This window comes from Staurois parvus, unplaced genomic scaffold (genome assembly GCF_062004578.1).
Source record: "Staurois parvus isolate SC_StPar_1 unplaced genomic scaffold, SC_StPar_1.0 ptg001133l, whole genome shotgun sequence".
NCBI classification, from domain to species: Eukaryota; Metazoa; Chordata; class Amphibia; order Anura; family Ranidae; genus Staurois; species Staurois parvus.
In genome coordinates this window covers 2,871,878-2,895,970 of record NW_028318929.1, presented here as the reverse complement: position 1 = coordinate 2,895,970, position 24,093 = coordinate 2,871,878, and positions in this window count along the sequence as shown.

Here is a 24,093-nt window from a genome sequence, read left to right as displayed (position 1 = left end):
ACGTAGGGGTTTCAAAGAAGGATAGCTAGCATTAAAAGGGCTTGTGTCAATAGGTGTTGTTTCCTCTGACACAAGTTTGGAGTGCGCCACAAATGCAGGTCAGCAAAATCAAATTGACTTTAATTGAACAATATACGTGGCATGTCAGAAGCTGCGTTTGACCTGCTTTGCATTTCGCTGTTTCTTCGGACATAACATGCCTTACTGATATAGCACACTCCCAGATAGGCTGTTATGATGGCTAGGTAAATGTAGTTTTTGCCTTCTCTGTAATTAGTGGAGTAGTTTGTGATTGCTTTGGGCTGTTCTGGATTTCACTGGTTGTAGGTTGGATTGTTCCCCCTGTGGATTCCAGAAGTAGCAAATCAGCAACCTGAATATTTATGTGGTCTCAGCCAATCCTTGGGGGAGGGTGCCCAGAAGATGGTTGGGGAGTGCATAAATAGTATGGGGTCTGGAGCTGCCATGTTCTCATCAAAAGGAGAAGTTCCCAGCCCAAAGGGCTGCTGCCCTTCTAGGCGGCCCAGCTGAAGTTCTGCATATGCTCATCAAGGTCCCAGCTATGGTAGAGCTGGGGGGGGCCTGTTTTGCTGGGAATCTCTTTGATTAACTAAGGGATTTCAATCAGGATCTGGTATGGCTGATATTAGAAGAAGGCATCCAAGTATCCAGGGACATTGTGAGTATAGACCTTATGTTTGATCCTAATGACTGCTGCTACTGTCCTTAGTGTCAGTGCCAGTGCTTGCTTGGACTACAACAGTTCTTATGGTATCTCAGAGCTGCTCATTCCCTTAGCTGCTATGAGAGGGACTGCACTAAGAAGCTTTGACAAAGTGAAGAGTGTACTCCTATTACTGTACAATATTGCTGGAGTATCCCCCAGCTCCCTGCACCCCATCCAAGTTTATTCAGCAATAAATTAAAAGGACAACCAAAAAAGTGTGCCGGTTGCTGTGTGCATGGCTGCCTCTGCACTGATCTGTGAATAAAAGAACCTGTGAACCTTAGGAGAACCTGTAAACCTTAGGAGATCTGAGCTACATTGAGGTGCATTTGAACGGCAGGCAGAGCATACTTAGAAAAATTACCACTCAACCCAATCCAGTCTATGTGGTTAACGTGTACGATGGCCTCAGACTTGCACCACTCTACAAGCCATGCCCTCTGACATTTTTCACCCCACCCAATGGGGCTTAGTCACGGAGGTCCTCTATGACTATGACCTCTATGACTAAGCCCCAGTGGGTGCAGTGAAACCTGGCAGAGGGCGTAGCTTGTGGAATGGTGTGAGGATGAGACCATCTTACACACATTAACCGCATAGACTGGATTGGGTTGAGTGCCGATTATTCTAAGTATGCTCTGCCCTACGGGATGGTGACCTTTTCCAGCCAGCACCCCAATCCTGAATACCATTTCCCTTCTTTTCTTAGACTGGCACTACAAGTATTAGAAGGTCGCAGGGAAAGCAGGCCATGCAAAGTCTTTTGTCAAACACAGGGCCTGGGATCAGTAGGGGGCCCCATGAGATGCCCCTGGTACCTTTTTCATAGGCTTTTTTGAGTTTGGGCAAGGACACAGGGGCCCCATGATCCCCTATTGCCTGGGGGCCCCATGAGTTGTCGGTCCGCCCCTGATTGATAGATACCTGGAGACTTTAAAGCTTTACTGCAGTTTAAGAAAATATGATAACTTACAATTTTTGTGTTCTCAGAGCTACCCCACCCCCAGCTGAAAGGAAAATGCCTAACAGAGGATGTAGCTGAAGAGCCCTGCACAGGGGGTTGTGTCTGACCACTGTAGAGAGCCCACTGCTCTCATACAGAGCACAGTAGGCTTTAGCTGAAGCCATGAGTGGGCATAGGGTAACTGCTGCCCAAAGCAGCCTTTTTTGCCACCCACCCAGGAGGCCACCACATAGCACCCCTCCTAGATGCCACCCTATTTTTCCCCCCTATTTGGTTGCTAGGGCACAGGCACGGCAACCAATGATGCTGTGCAGCCACCAGCATCCTAGCAACCAAAGATGCTGCTCAGTTGTACGGCATTGCTTGCTAGGAAGCAGGCATCTGGGTTGTACAGTATCATTGGCTGTTATAGTGCAGGTGGACATCGGAACCATAACAACCAATGATGTTCTCAGTTCAGCTGTCAGCAACCTAACACCCAGCTTAGTAATGTACAGTATCATCCAAGGAGGTTGCTTCCTTGGAGGTACACCCCTGGATTCAGCCTCATGGTTGGCAGGTGCAGTTAGCTTCCCTGCCACTAGATGGCTCTGTTGCCATTATGGCATTGTAAGGGGAAAGTTGTAAGCAGGTGTTAGCTCCACTTTTACAGAAATCCCTCCTCTAGTGCTCATATAAATACCAGATGTGAATGAGGCCTAGAGTGTCTATGGTATGGGAACAAGACACCCCAGAGCTGCAAAATTTTAGTTCCAGGCAGAGGTGTGCATGGCTGAAGTGGCACAGATCACATGAGCTAGTTGCAGTTGCCTTGTCTACCCCAACATTATTCTGCAGGTCCTGTAGAATGGTGCATATGGCATTGGGAGCCTGGGCAGAGTCTTCTAATTGCCATCAGGGAATGTGCCTGGTTGGGCAAAACTATGGATGGGACATTTAAAATAGTGACTGGTATACAATGGAAGCACCTTGACCATCGGCTATGGGTCTTGTGACTCTCTGATGGGTAGAATAAGGCTGTAGACTTATGCAGGCCATAGATGGGTCGAAAATTGGCCGATTTTTTGGCCGAAAATAAAATCGGCCGATTTTCGGATCGTTAGTGGGCTAATTGTTCGGCCATTTTTCGGTATTTTGGCAGATTTTTTTATCGGTAAAGTTGGAAAAAAATCGCCCGATTTTGCCGATCGGCCGATTTTCACGGCAATGATGGGCAAATCGGCCGATCTTTTTACCGATAAAAAAATCTGCGCATGAGCAGTGACCTGCAAGAGGAAGACAAAAAGAAGAAGAAAAATAAGAGGATGAAGAAGAAGAAGAAGAAGAAGAGGAAGAGGATGAAGAAGAAGATGAAGAAGAAGAAGCAGAGGATGAAGAAGAAGAGGAAGAAGAAGAGGATGAAGATAAAGAAGAGGATGAAGAAGAGGAAGCAGAAGAAGAGGAGGAAGAAGAAGAATAGGAAGAAGAAGAGGATGAAGAAGAAGAAGGAGGATGAAGAAGAGGAAGAAGAAGAGGATGAAGAAGAAGCAGAAGATGAAGAAGAAGAGGAAGAAGAATAGGAAGAAGAAGAGGATGAAGAAGAAGAAGAGGATGAAGAAGAGGAAGAAGTAGAGGAAGAAGAAGAGGAAGAAGAAGAGGAAGAAGAAGAGGATGAAGAAGAAGAGGATGAAGAAGAGGATGAAGAAAAGGAAGAAGAAGAGGATGAAGAAGAAGAGGAGGAAGAAGAGGATGAAGAAGAGGATGAAGAAGAGGATGAAGAAGAAGAGGAGGAAGAAGAAGAATAGGAAGATGAAGAGGAAGAAGAAGAAGAAGAGGATGAAGAAGAGGAAGAAGAAGAGGAAGAAGAAGAGGATGAAGATGAAGAAGAGGATGAAGAAGAGGAAGAAGAAGAAGAGGAGGAAGAAGAAGAATAGGAAAAAGAAGCGGATGAAGAAGAAGAAGAAGAGGATGAAGAGAATGAAGAAGAGGATGAAGAAGAAGAGGATGAAGAAGAGGATGATGAAGAAGAAGAGGATGAAGAAGAGGAAGAAGAAGAGGATGAAGAAGAAGAGGAATTCCAGTCCGGCAAAAAGTGTCCCTGCAGAGAGCTCCGCTATTTCTTTGACAGTTCCTTGACATTTATAGCGGTTGCAACAATGTATCTATTTGTTTCCGAATAAAAACATCTGTATCCTAAATACATTGTTGCAACCGCTATAAATGTCAAGGAACTGTCAAAGAAATAACGGAGCTCTCTGCAGGAACACTTTTTGCCGGCTGTAGACAGGATGAAAATCGTCCGATTTTTTTTTACCGTTGCTGGTAACGTCGACCGCTTGAACGACCGATTTTTTGTTTTTTTAAAAGAAAAATCACCCGATTTTCGCCCCATCTATGGCCTGCATTAGTATACGCAGGGAAGAGGATCCATTTCTATAATGCTCCCAATGGGCAGAAAAAAGATGGCTAACACATCTGAGCTGTGCTCTGCGCTGTATTAGGCTGCTACAGAGTGCTTAACCTTGCACATTGCATTCTGCACTGAAAATTCTGGTAGTATGTCAAGTGTAATGTGTTATGGAAGCAACATGAAGTTACAGTAAAGTGATGAAACTGCATCTACTGTAGGCATTCCTTTATTTCAGGTGACAGGCTTCAGGCAGGGAATGTGTGTGTTGTCCTCTTTCCAGGAGAAATGTGTCCAAAATGGTGCCAAAAAAGCAGAATAGGTGCTCTATCCAAGAAGAAGACTGATACAAGTGATGCCAATATCTGAACAATAGACCAAAAAAAACCCCAAAAACAAAAAAATAACCCTGGGACTTCAGCTGTGCCTCTAGTAGTGAGTATATAAATCATCCACACATGAAAGTAAATATAAAAACGTGAAAAGTATTTTATTACAGTAAATATATAAAATCCCCTAGGACATCTTTAGTACAGGAGCACACTTTTATAGCACATTTTTAAATAAACAAAAGAAGTAATGACAGCAGTGGTGCACTATTAACCGCACTATAGAGCAGGAAACAGGAAACATGAACCTGGGCCTTTTGCATAATTTCTGAAAAAAAGAAATTGCAATTACTTAATAGTCACGTATAATCGCATGAGTGAGCAAATATCTGCTGACTGTGTGAGGCCTGTGCACCAGGATAGCTGGGAGGAGGTAGAAGAGACCTTTTTTTTCACGCAAGGATAATCAGCTTCCTCTTATCTTAAAACATATTTGTTTGGCATAATTGACTCTTAAGCTGGTCATAGATTGAGCGAATCTCGGCCAGTTCAGTAGGGAGCAGCCGAGATTCGATCTGTCTATAGGCAGGCTGATTGTACAAAAAAAAAAAATCACAGGCTGGAGGTACTGAAGTCGATCGACAGGTCAAGTTAAATATAACCTGTCTGCCCATAGACAGATCGAAACTCATCCAGTTCCTGCTGAACTGACCGATTTTTGATCCATCCAATCTATGGTCAGCTTTAGCCTTTTCCCCTATCAAAGCACTTCCCGTTGATGAGCTTATAGCAGAAAGAAATGATGAAGACGTAACCCATATGGAAGAAAAATATATATTTGAAATATATGTCATCTGCTGGTGTTGGTCCACTGTGGTTCATTAAGTCCAGGTTAAAGCAGCCGTCTACCAGGAGATTTTGGAGCACTTCATGCTTCCTTCCGCAGACCAGCTTTATGGGGATGCTGACTTCATTTTCCAGCAGGACTTGGCACCTGCCCACACTGCCAAAAGCACCAAAACCTGGTTCAATGTCCGTGGGATTACTGTGCTTGATTGGCCAGCAAACTCGCCTGACCTGAACCCCATAGAGAATCTATGGGGCATTGCCAAGAGAAAGATGAGAGACATGAGACCGAACAATGCAGAAGAGCTGAAGGCCGCTATTGAAGCATCCTGGTCTTCCATAACACCTCAGCAGTGCCACAGGCTGATAGCTTCCATGCCACACCGCATTGAGGCAGTAATTGCTGCAAAAGGGGCCCACACCAAGTACTGAGTTCATATGCATGCTTATACTTTTCAGAGGTCCGATATTGTTCTATGTACAATCCTTGTTTTATTGATTGCATGTAATATTCTAATTTTCTGAGATTGTAGATTTGGGGTTTTCATGATCTGTAAGCCATAATCATCACAATTATGACAAACCACGGTTTGAACTATCTTGCTTTGCATGTAATGAATCTATCTCATATATTAGTTTTACCTTTTAAGTTGCATAACTGAAATAAATGAACTTTTGCACGATATTCAAATTTTTCGAGTTTCACCTGTGTATATATATATATATATATATATATATATATATATATATATATATATATATATTGAAATATATTGAATATGGCCAAAATTGTAGCATTTCAAATATTTGGCAATATATTTGGGAAGAATATTTTTTAAATATATTTCAAACACTGCATGTTGAAATGCATTTTCATTACACAGTATATGAACAATATTTTTAAAAATAAATTTCAAATATACTGTATGTCTTTAAAAATACAAATCTGCATTTTTGGAATGCATTTATAAATATATGCAAAAATATATTTTAAAATGACTTTATTATATGTTAAAAAAAATCTGAAGAATATCTTTATAAAAAATATATTTTTTTAAAAATGTATTCTTCAGATTTTTTATATCATATAAAAAAGTCATTTTAATATATATTTTTCAATATATTTGTAAATGCATTCCAAAAATGTAGATTTGTATTTTTAAAGGGATACAGTATATTTGAAAAGTATTTTAAAAAATATTTTTCATATATGTATTTATTGAAATATATTTTGAAATATATTGAATATGGCCAACATTGTAGCATTTCATGTATATGGCAATATATTTGGGAAGAATATTTTTTAAATATATTTCAAATACTGCATGTTGAAATGCATTTTCATTACACAGTATATGAACAATATTTTTAAAAATACATTTCAAATATACTGTATGTCTTTAAAAATACAAAACTAAATTTTTGGAATGCATTTACAAATATATGCAAAAATATATGTTAAAATGGGAAGAATGTTTTATCCCAGGGGTCCCTGATGCCATTATGAGATTGATACATACTATATGTATTGCCACTTTATGGTATATTGCCTTACACTGGAGGTCCAATGCTGTACCTTTGGCCTCCATCCTACACAGAACTGATGCTGTAATGCTCATGGAATGCATTCACTATACTCTGCTGGATAAGATGCACTTATTTGATAAAAAATGGGAGCCATGGAGGGATTATAGACATTTATTGCATGATTAACAACATTTCCAGTGAAAAATGACTGACATATACTGTTGACAGAAGTATCATTCAACCTATCTTATCATTAACGTATTCATGTACTTGCAATCTACTTTTTTTCTGTTTCTTCTCTTCTTACTATAATATACTTTTCTGAATTGTACTTTTCAAAAGTGCCTTGTTTTTGCTGTAAATATTATTTGAAAATGTGCTGTTGTTTTACTGTCTACTTTTATTCAATAAAATTGTTTGTAAACAAAAAAAAAAAAATGTGAAGAATATTTTTTAAATATATTTCAAATATATTTTTCTTCCATGTGGGGAGGGTTACTGAACTGGCCATTTGGAAACAGTGCTGTTCCCGTGTAAGCCTTATATTTTTGACAACTAAAGGGTCAAGAGATAGGTACACTGTAAACAAGGTGCACTTGTCCTTTCAGCTCCCCTGATCTATCCATACCTAAAACTGTTTGTTTACATGTATCACCAAATGTCTTAGCCCTGGTAAACTTCTACTGGGCTTTGTCTTCAGCAATTCCAACCTTAGGAGATGGCCCCATCGTAGTCCATTAGGTTGTAACTTTACCTCACCTCCTGTCTCAGTGTTGCCCATACATGGATGGTGGGGACAGGTTGTCATCAGAGTAGAAAGGAACAGACAGGAATAAAAATATTGTCAGAAGTTCTAACTCTTCTCCACTATAATTTACTCAAATGTACTCTACATTGCTGAGTGTTTGCTTATGGCTATTGGTTCACCTTTACACAGCTCTTACACTGGCCAAATTTCGAGCTGTGGGTAGCCCTGCTAGACCCACCCGGCTCAGCTAAAGCTAACCAACCAGATGCAGTCACTGTTCAGGTATTCAGGCAGTATAGATATCTCCCTTTTTAGTTGCCTCCTGAACAAGAGAAATCTAAGAGGGTATGGCTAGCCTTAGAGGCTCTCACCGTTACCATCCGTGAGTTGATTTGGGCTTTAAAGTGTATTTATAGCCAAACCCTTTTGTCTAGTTTTGGGCAGAGGAGGGAAAGTTTTTGTTATTAATGTGTCAGGAATGGACTCGCCAATGGTGGTGGGACTCACCTGCCTTGTGGGATGCAGTACCAAGGCTGGCCAGCGGGTGCTCTCAGCAGCCAGAATCTCACTCCTGCAATCAGGCCATAACCTGAGGCTGATTGCAGGAGGTGTATTTAAGCAGGACCAGGCCTGTCTGCTTCCTGCCTGATCCTGCTTTGAACCTGACTCTGAATGAACTCTGCCTGTCCTGACCTCGGCTATTCCTGACCACTCTTCCGCTTGCTCCTGGTACCCTGTTTGCCCGTTAGCTACCGACCCGGCCCGCCTGACTATGTTGTGCTCCATATATATATATATATATATATATATATATATATCAGTTTAGGTTTGGGTTTGTTTCACCTTGTTGTATGTATTTGTGTTAGTTTTGAGTTTGGTTTGTTGCACTACGTTTATGTTTGTGTTGTCCTTAATAAATTATCTTGTTTACACGCTATATCTGAAGTCTGTGTTTCCCTGTGTCGGTCCACACACCTCTGGTCATTCCCGGAGCCCTGACATAATGTCTGTGTACTTCTTGGTAGAATCAATCTCTCCCTTTCTTCTGGTGGCCATTATCACCAAGACAGAAAGTGAAAGGAAATGTTACATGTCAAAGCTGTCACTAGAACAGTAGATGAGAGGATATTTTAAAAATTGCCCTCACTTTGTAAAGATTTCGCTCTACTTCCTGTTGCATCTGTGGGACAGGAAATGAAGGGTAATCTATCACACAGCAAAGTGTAATTTGAACGGGATTTAACCCCTCCCTACTCTATCCAAAATGTAAAAATTTATTTTGGTTATATATACATTTTAATATGCCTATTTCATGCAAGTTGGCGCTCTACTTATAGCACATCATAGTTGTCGATTTTAGTTTAAAGTGATAGTAAAGTCTTATTTTTTTTCTCTTAAATTAACAAACATATCATACTTATCTGCTTTGTGTGGTGGTTTTGAGCAGCATGGATTCTCCTTTTCTGGGGTCCCCCACCAGTGCTCCTGGCCCCTCCCTTCTGTAGGGTGCCCCCACAGCAAGCAGCTTGCTATGGGGGCACTTGAGCAGTCACACTCCCAAGCCGTGGCTCTGCATGTCCATTCACACACAAGTCCCCTCCCTTTCCTGGATGGCTCACTGTCTGTGATTGACACCAGCTGGAGCCAATGGCTCCTGCTACTTCTTCAGCCAATCAGGAGTGAGAGTCCCCGAAGAACTGAGGCTCTCATGGACATTGCTAGATCGGGATAGGGCTCAGGTAAGTGTTAGAGGGGGCTGGAGGGCTGGTACACACAGAAGGTTTTTTACCTTCATGCACAGAATGCATGAAGGTAAAAAGCCTTGAGCCTTTAAAACCATTTTGATGATACATATAGTAATATAGTTACATACCGTATTTTTCGCTCCATAAGACGCACTTTTTTCCCCCCCAAAAAGGGGGGAAAATGTCAGTACGTCTTATGGAGCGAATGTAAAGTGGCCGGTCCGGTATTTCTGCTGCCACCATGTCAGAATAATGGCCCGTCCGCTCAGCTCTTCTTTCCTGCAGGACCTCACCTGTTCCTCACTCCAGCGTTGCAGTCTTCCTGCGGCGGCTTCTGTTACAGCCGGGTGCCCACTGCGCATGCGCGAGAAACGCTGCGCTTTGTGAATGGTCCGGCATCTACTGGGACACATGACAGGTCCCAGAAGGCTCCGGGCCATTCACAAAGCACAGCACAGTGGGCACCCGGCTGTCACAGAAGCCGCGGGAAGAAGAAGTAAGGACAACTCCGCGGAAGTGGGAGCGGGTACCTGTCAAATTCAGGTACCCGCTCCCCCTCCCTCTCGAAAGGTCCGCAGTCTCTGGTCATCTCCTTTACTGTCCGCAGTCTCTGGTCATCCCCTGCACTGTCCACAGTCCCTGGTCATCCCCTGTACTGTCCGCCGTCCCTGGTCATCCCCTGTACTGTGTCCGCAGTCTCTGGTCATCCCCTGTACTGTGTCCGCAGTCTCTGGTCATCTCATGTACTATGTCCGCAGTCTCTGGTCATCTCCTGTACTGTGTCTGCAGTCTCTGGTCATCTCCTGTACTGTGTCTGCAGTCCATTGGTTCAGAATATTTTTTTTCTTGTTTTTCTCCTCTAAAACCTAGGCGCGTCTTATGGTCAGGTACGTCTTATGGAGCGAAAAATATGATAGTTAGTCTGGTTGAAAAAATACACAAGTGCATTCAGTTCAACCAATAGAAGGGGATAAAAAATGATATGCAATCATATCTATACATACAATCCTATACCCACTGTTGATCCAGAGGAATAAAGCATGATCCAATTTACTCCAGCAGGGAAAAAAAATCCTTCCTGATCCCTCAAGAGACAATTGGATATTCCCTGGATCAACTTTGCCCATAAATATTAGTATCCAGTTATATATTATGTACATTTAGGAAGAAATCCAGGCCTTTTTTAAAGGAATCTACTAAGCTGGCAAGAACCAACTCTTGAGGGAGTCTATTCCACATTTTCACCAATCTTACTTTAAAGAAGCCTTCAGTATTTGGAGGTTAAATCTCTTTTCCTCCAGACATAAAGAGTGCCCCCTTGTCCTCTGTGATGACTTTAAAGTGAATAACTCTAAACCGAGTTCACTACATGGACCATTTATGTATTTATACATGTTGATCATACACTATATTGCCAAAAGTATTGGGAAATCCTTCCAAAATATTGGATTCAGGGGTTCCAACCACTTTCGTGGCCATAGGTGTATAAAATCAAGCACCTAGGCATGCAGACTGCTTCTACAAACATTTGTGAAAGAATGGGTCACTCTCAGGAGCTCAGTGAATTCAAGCGTGGTACCGTGATAGATTGCCACCTGTGCAATAAGTACATCCTTGACATTTTCTTCCTACTAAATATTCCATGGTCAACTATTAGTGGGATTATAACAAAGTGGAAGCAACTGGGAACAACAGCAACTCAGTCACCAAGTGGTAGGCCACGTAAAATTACAGAGCGGGGTCAGCACATGCTGAAGTGCACAGTGCGCAGAAGTCAGCAACTGGCAGCAGAGTCAATAGCTAAAGACCTCCAAACTTCATGTGGTCTTCAGATTAGCACAATAACAGTGCATAGAGTGCTTCATGGAATGGATTTCCATGGCTGAGCAGCTGCATCCAAGCCTTACATCACCAAGTGCATTGTAAAGCATCAGGTGCAGTGGTGTAAAGCACGCCATCACTGGACTCTAGAGCACTGGAGATGTGTTCTTTGGAGTGCCTCTGTCTGGTAACACTGTTCAACAAATTTTTATTTTTTGCCAGTTTTGGAAACAAAAGGATCCATTTCTTAATGAATTTCACATTCTGAGTTCAAATATAACAATGAAATTTGTCAATTGGCTCTAGTTTTTCTGTAAACGGAAAGTTTTCTACTATAGGCGTAATGACTACATAATGCACAATAATTATATAGATAGATGTCTTTCCACAAATATAAAGCAAGTGATATTGACTACATAACAAAGCCTAAATGGCATAATATATTGCATAGGATTACCAAGAACAATTATAGCCATAAGCTAAGTTGAATCATTTTAATACTTAGGATTCTCACTAGTTTTGTCTTCAGTTTGTGTCGGTTTTGCTTCTCTTGGCTTTTCTCTTGTATTCGAGGAAAGGGCTATCTCTTACAACTGCACGTGACTACACGCTTCAGGTTCTTCCTCACTTGACTCAACCACAAAGGATTCTGGTGCTTTAGGAATTGGTAGCCCCTCTCCATGAGGAACTGGACGTATTGCCGATGGAATATTTGGATAGTGCACAGATAACTTTTTCTTCTTATTTAGCCCTTTTACAATTGGAGGCACCATACAAAAGTAACAATTACTAACATGATCTGTTGGCTCTCTCCAAATCATTGGCACAGCGAAAGGCATAGATGCCTTTTTTCCATTCAACCATTGCTCCAGTGCCGTCCCACAAGAATTGCAGCATATATGTGGTGCCCAGCTCTTGTCCTGGTCTCCTATCTTGCAGCCAAAATACAAGTTGTAGGCTTTCTTAATCATTCCTGTTATCCTCCTTTTTTGTGAGATAAAAGTTATTTCACCGCAGATATAGCAGAAATTATCTGCTTTATTCACACAAGTTCGAGGCATTACTGAGTAGCCTATATAAGCATAAAACGAAATGTAAAGACGCTGTCGAACTACAATCAGCTACAGATACTGCAGCTTTTATGCAGTGAAGTGATGCAATTAAAGGCTAATATTGCATCATCTCAGTATACATGCAATTTTCTATTGGTCACCAGTATCAATTGCGCAATATGCAGTTGAAGTTGCATCATAATTTTGAATGGCTTACGTCATTAGATGGGTGAATATATCATGGAAACTAGAGCCAATCAACATTTTTTAGGGTCATTTTTGTTTTCAGCACCCCAAAATTATGTAAGATTAGCTAATTTTATGCCCAAAACTTTTTACCTGTTGATCAGTGTAATCCAATGTATGTGTCTGTCCTTGGTGGTTGCCAGGAAACAGTACTTGTCTGACTGCATTGTGCCAAGTGTAAAGTTTGGTGGAGGGGGGATTATGGTGTAGGGTCTTTTCAGGGGTTGGGCTTGACCCCTTAGTTCCAGTGAAGGGAACTTAAGGCATCAGCATACCAAGACATTTTGGACAATTTTCCAACTTTGTGGGAACAGTTTGGGGATGGCCCCTTCCTGTTCCAACATGACTGCACACCAGTGCACAAAGCAAGGTCCATAAAGACATGGAGGAGCGAGTTTGGGGTGGAGAAACTTGACTGGCCTGCACAGAGTGCTGACCTCAACCAGATAGAACACCTTTGGGATGAATTAGAGTGGAGACTGCGAGCCAGGCCTTCTTGTCCGACATCAGTGTCTGACCTCACAAATGCGCTTCTGGAAGAATGGTCAAACCTTCCCATAGACACCCTCCTAAACCTTATGGACAGCCTTCCCAGGAGAGTTGAAGCTGTTATATCTGCAAAGGGCGGGGCCAACTCAATATTCAATACTCAAATACAACCATACGGATAAGACTGGAATGCCATTAAAGTTCATGTGTGTGTAAAGGCAGGTGTCCCAATACTTTTGGTAATATAATTAGAGATGAGCGAAGAAATGAAAAATTCGATTCGACTGATTCGGCGAATTCGTGGACAATATTCGATTCGAGTCGAATAAATTCGCTGTGAATTTAACTTAAAAAAGGGTGTTTCTAGGCTTCAGAGAGACTTAATATTAGTGCAGAACACTGTACCTTTAATTTAAATGCCCTTGGAGTCTGCTGGGGAAGAGAAATAATACTGTCTGTCAGTATGACATGCAGATGAGTGCCGTCGATCTTAGAATCACTGCACACTTCACTCCTTTGGCCAGTCACGGGGCCAAAACCAGTGTTTGGAGCCACAGTGTGGCGGTGGAGGCAGCAGCAATGGGAGGCCATACAGCAACCTATGACAAAATGGAAACCAGCAGGAGCGTGAGGAGACCTGAAAGTGGCACATGGCAGAGTGGGAGCAATGGGAGGCGGTACAGGGACCCAGGTCACACTGTGGGCCCAGCAGCAGCGTGACCAGGCGGTACGGGGGCCCATGGCCGATATGGGGCTTGGTGGCACCTATGGAAGGCCTGTAATCTGCCAGCAACCTATGACAAAATGGACAACCGCAGGAGTGTGAGGAGATTTCAAAGTGGCACATGGCAGAGTGGAAGCAATGGGAGGCCGTACAGGGACCCAGGTCACACTGTGGGCTCAGCAGCAGCGTGACCAGGAGGTACGGGGGCCCATGGTCGATATGGGGCCTGGCGGCACCTATGGAAGGCCGCTAATCTGCCAGCAACCTATGACAAAATGGACAACCGCAGGAGTGTGAGGAGATTTCAAAGAGGTACATGGCAGAGTGGAAGCAATGGGAGGCCGTACAGGGACCCAGGTCACACTGTGGGACCAGCATCAGCGTGAACAGGCGGTACGGGGGCCCATGGCCGATTTGACCTCATTCATCCCATAGTCCTGCCGACTCACGAATAGCGTGGCCTCCTCAAAGGGCCTGAGCAAGCGCAGGTGTCACACATGAGCTGACAATGGCTGACATCTAAGTTACACAGGGAGTACCTTTATCCGCTTTTAACATCAGGAAATCTGTGATGGCCTTTAGCTGTTCGTAAAGGCGGTCTAACATATGTAGGGTTGAATTACACCTTGTTGCAACGTCACAGCATGAGGAGTCGGTACGGGGGCCCATGGCAGATTACATGTCTGGCAGCAGCAATGGGAGGCCCGTAATCTGCCAGCACCCTATGTCAAAAAATTTAACACACCAGCAGTGTGAAGAGACCTGAAAGTGGCACATGGCAGCAGAGTGTGGCGATGGAGACAGCAGCAATGGGAGGCCGTACAGGGACCCATGAGAGACTCTAGACTTGGCAGCAGCATGAGGAGGCGGTATATAGGGGCCCATGGCAGATTAGGGGCCTGGCAGCAGCTATGTGAGGCCCGTAATCTGCCTGCACCCTATGTCAAAAAATTTAACACACCAGCAGTGTGAAGAGACCTGAAAGTGGCACATGGCAGCAGAGTGTGGCGATGGAGACAGCAGCAATGGGAGGCCGTACAGGGACCCATGAGAGACTCTAGACTTGGCAGCAGCATGAGGAGGCGGTTTATAGGGGCCCATGGCAGATTAGGGGCCTGGCAGCAGCTATGTGAGGCCCGTAATCTGCCTGCACCCTATGTCAAAAAATTTAACACACCAGCAGTGTGAAGGAGACCTGAAAGTGGCACATGGCAGCAGAGTGTGGCGATGGAGACAGCAGCAATGGGAGGCCGTACAGGGACCCATGAGAGACTCTGGACTTGACAGCAGCATGAGGAGGCGGTATATAGGGGCCCATGGCAGATTAGGGGCCTGGCAGCAGCTATGTGAGGCCCGTAATCTGCCTGCACCCTATGTCAAAAAATTAAACACACCAGCAGTGTGAAGAGACCTGAAAGTGGCACATGGCAGAGTGTGGCGATGGAGACAGCAGCAATGGGAGGCCGTACAGGGACCCATGAGAGACTCTGGACTTGGCAGCAGCATGAGGAGGCGGTATATAGGGGCCCATGGCAGATTAGGGGCCTGGCAGCAGCTATGTGAGGCCCGTTATCTTGCAGCGCCCTATGTCAAAAAATTAAACACACCAGCAGTGTGAAGAGACCTGAAAGTGGCACATGGCAGCAGAGTGTGGCGATGGAGACAGCAGCAATGGGAGGCCGTACAGGGACCCATGAGAGACTCTGGACTTGGCAGCAGCATGAGGAGGCGGTATATAGGGGCCCATGGCAGATTAGGGGCCTGGCAGCAGCTATGTGAGGCCCGTTATCTTGCAGCACCCTATGTCAAAAAATTAAACACACCAGCAGTGTGAAGAGACCTGAAAGTGGCACATGGCAGCAGAGTGTGGCGATGGAGACAGCAGCAATGGGAGGCCGTACAGGGACCCATGAGAGACTCTAGACTTGGCAGCAGCATGAGGAGGCGGTTTATAGGGGCCCATGGCAGATTAGGGGCCTGGCAGCAGCTATGTGAGGCCCGTAATCTGCCTGCACCCTATGTCAAAAAATTTAACACACCAGCAGTGTGAAGAGACCTGAAAGTGGCACATGGCAGCAGAGTGTGGCGATGGAGACAGCAGCAATGGGAGGCCGTACAGGGACCCATGAGAGACTCTAGACTTGGCAGCAGCATGAGGAGGCGGTATATAGGGGCCCATGGCAGATTAGGGGCCTGGCAGCAGCTATGTGAGGCCCGTAATCTGCCTGCACCCTATGTCAAAAAATTTAACACACCAGCAGTGTGAAGAGACCTGAAAGTGGCACATGGCAGCAGAGTGTGGCGATGGAGACAGCAGCAATGGGAGGCCGTACAGGGACCCATGAGAGACTCTAGACTTGGCAGCAGCATGAGGAGGCGGTTTATAGGGGCCCATGGCAGATTAGGGGCCTGGCAGCAGCTATGTGAGGCCCGTAATCTGCCTGCACCCTATGTCAAAAAATTTAGCACACCAGCAGTGTGAAGAGACCTGAAAGTGGCACATGGCAGCAGAGTGTGGCGATGGAGACAGCAGCAATGGGAGGCCGTACAGGGACCCATGAGAGACTCTAGACTTGGCAGCAGCATGAGGAGGCGGTATATAGGGGCCCATGGCAGATTAGGGGCCTGGCAGCAGCTATGTGAGGCCCGTAATCTGCCTGCACCCTATGTCAAAAAATTTAACACACCAGCAGTGTGAAGAGACCTGAAAGTGGCACATGGCAGCAGAGTGTGGCGATGGAGACAGCAGCAATGGGAGGCCGTACAGGGACCCATGAGAGACTGTAGACTTGGCAGCAGCATGAGGAGGCGGTATATAGGGGCCCATGGCAGATTAGGGGCCTGGCAGCAGCTATGTGAGGCCCGTAATCTGCCTGCACCCTATGTCAAAAAATTTAACACACCAGCAGTGTGAAGAGACCTGAAAGTGGCACATGGCAGCAGAGTGTGGCGATGGAGACAGCAGCAATGGGAGGCCGTACAGGGACCCATGAGAGACTCTGGACTTGGCAGCAGCATGAGGAGGCGGTATATAGGGGCCCATGGCAGATTAGGGGCCTGGCAGCAGCTATGTGAGGCCCGTTATCTTGCAGCACCCTATGTCAAAAAATTAAACACACCAGCAGTGTGAAGAGACCTGAAAGTGGCACATGGCAGCAGAGTGTGGCGATGGAGACAGCAGCAATGGGAGGCCGTACAGGGACCCATGAGAGACTCTAGACTTGGCAGCAGCATGAGGAGGCGGTATATAGGGGCCCATGGCAGATTAGGGGCCTGGCAGCAGCTATGTGAGGCCCGTAATCTGCCTGCACCCTATGTCAAAAAATTTAGCACACCAGCAGTGTGAAGAGACCTGAAAGTGGCACATGGCAGCAGAGTGTGGCGATGGAGACAGCAGCAATGGGAGGCCGTACAGGGACCCATGAGAGACTCTGGACCTAGCAGCAGCATGAGGAGGCGGTATATAGGGGCCTATGGCAGATTAGGGGCCTGGCAGCAGCTATAGGAGGCCCGTAATCTGCCAGCACCCTATGTCAAAAAATTAAACACACCAGCAGTGTGAGGAGACCTGAAAGTGGCACATGTTTGAGGCATGATTCATGGCGGATTTAGTCAGTTGTGTCAGGAACTGGTGGTTTGAAATCCAGACTAATCCACGCCTGATTCATTTTCACAAACGTGAGTCTCTCCACACTTTGGGTGGACAGTCGTGTCCTCCGCGGAGTTACAATACCTCCTGCCGCACTAAACACGCGCTCCGATGCCACGCTACTGGCCGGGCATGACAGCCTTTCAAGGGCAAATTCAGCTAGTTGGGGCCAAAGGTCAAGTTTCGTTGCCCAGTAGTCAAGGGGATTGTCTACCTCGGTTGGCAGGGTGCTGTCCAAGTAGGCCCAAGCCTGTTGTTTGAGCTCCTGCTCCAGGTCCACCTGATGCTGCTGCTGCTGCTGCGGCTGGTTAGTAGTTTCCTCACTGCGCTGGTGAAGAAAGCTACTCATCATCGACTGCAGACTGAGGCAGCCACTGCTGGTGGAGCTGCCACTGCTCCTACCACCCCACCCCTCCCCTGCTGCCATGCCAGCGGAACGCGAGCGCACAGGGCCCACAGTGTCTGAGGATGGACGTTGGCGCACAAAGGCAGAGACCAACTGACTACATAGGTGGTTTTTATAGTACGTAATTTTGGCCTCCCTCTCAGCAGGTGTGAAAAAGGCCACCATTTTGGACCGGTAGCGAGGGTCCAACAAGGTGGACAGCCAAAAGTCATCCCTCTGTCTGATGGTTATTATTCGGCTGTCGCTACGCAAGCAACCGAGCATGCTATGGGCCATTTGTGCCAAGGAATGCGAGGGACTCCCTGCCTCCATCTCCACAGCATACTGCCACGGTGCGTCTGGGTCCTCTGTCTCCTCCTCCTCCTCCTCTACCAGATGCTCCTGCTCCTCCACTCCTGTCCGCTGAGTGGAAAAACCACCCATTTCACTCAATAATTCCTGAGCACAAATGTCCTCCTCTACCTCCTCCTCTTCTTCCTGTCCTGCCCCCACAGGGGTCATGTGGCGTTGAGATCTGTGCGCCACGTCTACCGCACCCTGACCAGCCATTGTTAACAGCATTTGTTCCAGGACGTGCAACAGAGGAATGACGTCGTTCATCCCATAGTCCTGCCGACTCACGAATAGCGTGGCCTCCTCAAAGGGCCTGAGCAAGCGGCAGGTGTCACGCATGAGCTGCCAATGGCTGACATCTAAGTTACACAGGGGAGTACCTTTATCCGCTTGTAACATCAGGAAATCGGTGATGGCCTTTCGCTGCTCGTAAAGGCGGTCTAACATGTGTAGGGTTGAATTCCACCTTGTTGCAACGTCGCAGATCAGGCGATGCTGTGGAATTCCGTTCTGCCGCTGCAGCTCAATGAGGGTGTTCTTTGCGGTGTAGGAATGGCTGAAATGCATGCACAGTTTACGTGACATTTTAAGGATGTCTTGCAGTGGGATGGTGGATTTTAGGAACCGCTTGACAACCAGATTGAACACGTGAGCCATGCATGGCGCATGGCACAACCTTCCTTGACGCAGAGCAGACACCATGTTCTTTCCGTTGTCAGTCAACATGGTTCCGATTTTTAGTTTGCGCGGAGACAGCCATCTGTCGATTTCTCTGTTCATTACACTCAGCAGTTCCTCCCCTGTGTGACTACGTTCGCCAAGGCATACCAGGTGCAGCACAGCGTGACACCGTTGCGCCCTGCACATGTGATATGCCGGTCGGGTAATGGGACTTGGCACGGGGGTGGCGGCTGAGGACACGGCGGAAAAAGAGGTGGTAGAGGCGGACATGCTTGCTGGACCAAGGACGTGCAAACGTGGAGGCAAAAGCGTCGTGACCTGTCCAAGTTGCTGGTGCGGCTGTGCCGGCACCACGTTCACCCAGTGGGCCGTAAATGACATGTACTGTCCCTGACCGTAGTTACAGCTCCACACGTCGGCGCTGCCGTGCACTTTGGCAGAGACCGACATGCTCAAAGACTGGCCCACCATCTCTTCTACATGTGAATGCAGGGCTGGCACTGCCTTTTGGGCAAAGAAATGACGGCTTGGCACTCTCCACCGCGGCGCGGCACAAGCCATCATTTCTCGGAAAGGTGCTGAGTCCACCAGTTGGAAAGGGAGGGACTGCAGCACCAGCAACTTGGACAGGAGGACGTTCAGCTTTTGCACCGTCGGGTGCGTGCTCGCAAACTGTTGTCTCTTGGATACGGATTCCAAGAAAGACTGTTGACGGAATCCGAGAAGAGGAGTAGCAGGAGAAGGAGCATCTGAACGAGCGGAAGATGCCAACGAGCGACAACTCCCCTCAGCAGAGGTGTTGGAGCCTTGACTGGCTGATAGAGGGCGATTGACGACGTCGGGTGACGGAGCAAGTAACGGAGCGGGTGATGGAGCGGGGGCTGGGGCAGGCAGAACCGCCGTATGTTTATCACGGTTTTCCCAGGCCACCGAATGGTGACGCTGCATATGCTGACGCAACGCTGTAGTCCCAACATGGGCCCCCTGGCCACGCTTGCATTTCTGGCCACATAGTCGACATACGGCTACGTTTACTTCCTCGGGCGGCTTGAGGAAAAATTGCCACACCACCGAGTAGGAAACTTTGCCCCCGCTACTCTTCACTGGCTGACTGCTACTTCCTCCGTGCGCACCGGCACCACTACTGGCCGTGGTGGTAGGCTGCAGTGGAGCTGGTGCTCTACTCCGTGGACGTTTGGCTCCACTGACACTGATGCGACCCTGCTGCTGTCTCCTGGGCAACCCACCGACTGTTTTGCTCGCTGCCAAGCTGCCACCCTCTTCTCCTGATGATGCGGAAGAAATTGCCTGATGACGACGAGGCTGCCAAGTGCGATCAACCTCCTCATCATCAAGTAGGGTCTCCGCCTCACTACTAGCCCCCTCGGCTGCGTCTGGGTCAGGAGACAGACCTGTCTCTAGACCGGCTACCGAGCCACTCTCCTCGCCAGTACTTGTTCGCTTGGCTGCTGAAAAGGCCGATGTCTCCCCCCGTTCTTGACCGCCCTCTGTTAGCTCTTCCTCACTGTACAGTGGGGCTGAGCCCACAGCATGCGATACTTCACTTGGTGAGGGAACAGCAAAGGACAGGGGCAGGTAGAGGACACGTGATTTCAGTGGGCTTGCTCCCGGGCCATGCCAACTAACGGTTGTGTCTGACGTACCCACCGACCGTTGGCTGTAGGTGTCAGAGGTGACCTGGGAAGAGGAAGACGACCGAGCCAACCAATCAATGACGGCAGGGTTGTCGGTGGAGACACGACCGCTGGATGACACCGGGAGCACTGGCCTCTGGCTGCGAATACTGCTGCCTCGACCCCTTCCTCTGCTGCCACGTCTGCTCGCTCCTAAAACATTGCCTCCTCTGCCACTCCTCTGCATGTTGTCTGACATACTATTTAATTCAACGATTAGGTGTCCCTGAGTAACAATTCTCTGGCACTCAGTAACAATTCTGTCTGTCCCTGAGTATGAATTCTGTGGCCCTGAGTAACAATTCTGTGTCTGTGCAAGTAACAATTTTGTGTCTGTGCGAGTAACAATTCTCTGGCACTCAGTAACAATTCTGTCTGTCCCTGAGTAACAATTCTCTGGCACTCAGTAACAATTCTGTCTGTCCCTGAGTAACAATTCTCTGGCACTCAGTAACAATTCTGTCTGTCCCTGAGTATGAATTCTGTGGCCCTGAGTAACAATTCTGTGTCTGTGCGAGTAACAATTCTGTGTCTGTGCAAGTAACAATTTTGTGTCTGTGCGAGTAACAATTCTCTGGCACTCAGTAACAATTCTGTCTGTCCCTGAGTAACAATTCTCTGGCACTCAGTAACAATTCTGTCTGTCCCTGAGTAACAATTCTCTGGCACTCAGTAACAATTCTGTCTGTCCCTGAGTAACAATTCTCTGGCACTCAGTAACAATTCTGTGTCTGTGCGAGTAACAATTCTGTGTCTGTGCAAGTAACAATTTTGTGTCTGTGCGAGTAACAATTCTCTGGCACTCAGTAACAATTCTGTCTGTCCCTGAGTAACAATTCTCTGGCACTCAGTAACAATTCTGTCTGTCCCTGAGTAACAATTCTCTGGCACTCAGTAACAATTCTGTCTGTCCCTGAGTATGAATTCTGTGGCCCTGAGTAACAATTCTGTGTCTGTGCGAGTAACAATTCTGTGTCTGTGCAAGTAACAATTTTGTGTCTGTGCGAGTAACAATTCTCTGGCACTCAGTAACAATTCTGTCTGTCCCTGAGTAACAATTCTCTGGCACTCAGTAACAATTCTGTCTGTCCCTGAGTAACAATTCTCTGGCACTCAGTAACAATTCTGTCTGTCCCTGAGTAACAATTCTCTGGCACTCAGTAACAATTCTGTCTGTCCCTGAGTAACAATTCTCTGGCACTCAGTAACAATTTTGTGTCTGTGCGAGTAACAATTCTCTGGCACTCAGTAACAATTCTGTCTGTCCCTGAGTATGAATTCTGTGGCCCTGAGTAACAATTCTGTGTCTGTGCGAGTAACAATTCTGTGTCTGTGCAAGTAACAATTTTGTGTCTGTGCGAGTAACAATTCTCTGGCACTCAGTAACAATTCTGTCTGTCCCTGAGTAACAATTCTCTGGCACTCAGTAACAATTCTGTCTGTCCCTGAGTAACAATTCTCTGGCACTCAGTAACAATTCTGTCTGTCCCTGAGTATGAATTCTGTGGCCCTGAGTAACAATTCTGTGTCTGTGCGAGTAACAATTCTGTGTCTGTGCAAGTAACAATTTTGTGTCTGTGCGAGTAACAATTCTCTGGCACTCAGTAACAATTCTGTCTGTCCCTGAGTAACAATTCTCTGGCACTCAGTAACAATTCTGTCTGTCCCTGAGTAACAATTCTCTGGCACTCAGTAACAATTCTGTCTGTCCCTGAGTAACAATTCTCTGGCACTCAGTAACAATTCTGTCTGTCCCTGAGTAACAATTCTCTGGCACTCAGTAACAATTCTGTGTCTGTGCGAGTAACAATTCTGTGTCTGTGCAAGTAACAATTTTGTGTCTGTGCGAGTAACAATTCTCTGGCACTCAGTAACAATTCTGTCTGTCCCTGAGTAACAATTCTCTGGCACTCAGTAACAATTCTGTCTGTCCCTGAGTAACAATTCTCTGGCACTCAGTAACAATTCTGTCTGTCCCTGAGTAACAATTCTGTCTGTCCCTGAGAATGAATTCTGTGGCCCTGAGTAAGAATTCTCTGGCACTCAGTAACAATTCTGTCTGTCCCTGAGTAACAATTCTCTGGCACTCAGTAACAATTCTGTCTGTCCCTGAGTAAAAATTCTGTGGCCCTAATAACGTTTCTGTGGCCCTAAGTAACAATTCTCTGGCACTGAGTGAAAATTCTGTCTGTCCCTGAGTATGAATTCTGTGGCCCTAACTAGCGTTTCTTTGTCCCTAAATAACGATTCTGTGGCCCTCATTAACAAGTCTGTGTCCCTGAGTAATGGTTCTCTGTCCCTAAGTAACTTCTCTCTGTCCCCAATTCTCGTTTCTGTGGCCCTAACTCTGTCCCTGTCCCTAGTACAGAGCGGTCTGCCTCTGTTCAATGACTGCAGGCAAATGAAGATTTCCAAAATGGCCGCTATATATACCTCGACCATTACACAGTGCTGGCTGGCTGGCTGCTGATTGGCTGATGCGATCACATGTCGTTGAGGAATGCATTATGGGGCAGCGCGCCTTGTCTGCGCGCCTTCCCCGACATCCCCGCTCCGTCGCCGCACATGTCAGCCGCCATTTTCGGAAAAATTTCGATTCGCGCGTCCGAATTAGGCTGTTTTTCGGATTCGGCACGAATCGAAATTTTTCCGATATTCGACTCGAATTCCACTTCGGATACTTCGATTCGCTCATCTCTAAATATAATGTATCTCCCCTTAATCTCTTCTCAAGCGAGAGTAAATTTAGTTCCTCTAATCTTTCTTTATAGCTGAGCTCCTCCATACCTCTTATCAGTTTGGTTGCCTTTCTCTGCCTTTCTCTGCATTTTATCCAGTTCCCTAACATGCTTTTTGTAAATTGGTGCCCAAAACTGAACTGCATATTCCAGATGAGGTCTCACTAATGATTTGTAACAGGGTAATATGATATCTCTCTCTGGAGTCTATACCTCTCTTTATACCAGAAAGGATTTTGCTCGCTTTGGAAACCACAGCTTGGTATTGCATGCCATTGTTAAGCTTGTGATCTACCAGAACTCCAAGATTCTTCTCCACCATTGATTCCCCCAGCTGTTCTCCCCTAGCATGTATGATTCATGAATATTTTTAGCCCCCAAGTGCAGAACCTTACATTTATCAAAATGAAACCTCATTTGCCATACAGTTTTCGAAGTAAACATTGCATTGAGGTCGGCTTGTAAGTTGGAGACATCCTGTAAGGACGTTATTCCACGGCACAGCTTGGTGTCATCTGCAAAGACTGAAATGGGATTTTTAATCTCAGACCCTATATTGTTTATAAATATATTAAAAAGTAAGGGTCCCAACACTGAACCTTGGGGTACACCACTGATGACCCCAGACCATTCAGAGTATGAACCATTAACCACTACTCGATACGATCTTTTAGCCAGTTTTCTACCCATTTACATACGGATTTTTCCAATCCTGTAGACTTTACCTTACACATTAGTCGTGTGTGTGGAACTGTGTCAAATGCTTTTGCAAAATCCAAGTATACCACGTCCACCGTCTCCCCTCTGTCCAAGTATACCACGTCCACCGCCATCCCTCTGTCCAAGTATACCACGTCCACTGCCACCCCTCTGTCCAAGTATACCACACCCCTCTGTCCAAGTATATCACGTCCACCACCACCCCTCTGTCCAAGTATACCACGTCCACTGCCACCCCTCTGTCCAAGTATACCACATCCACTGCCAC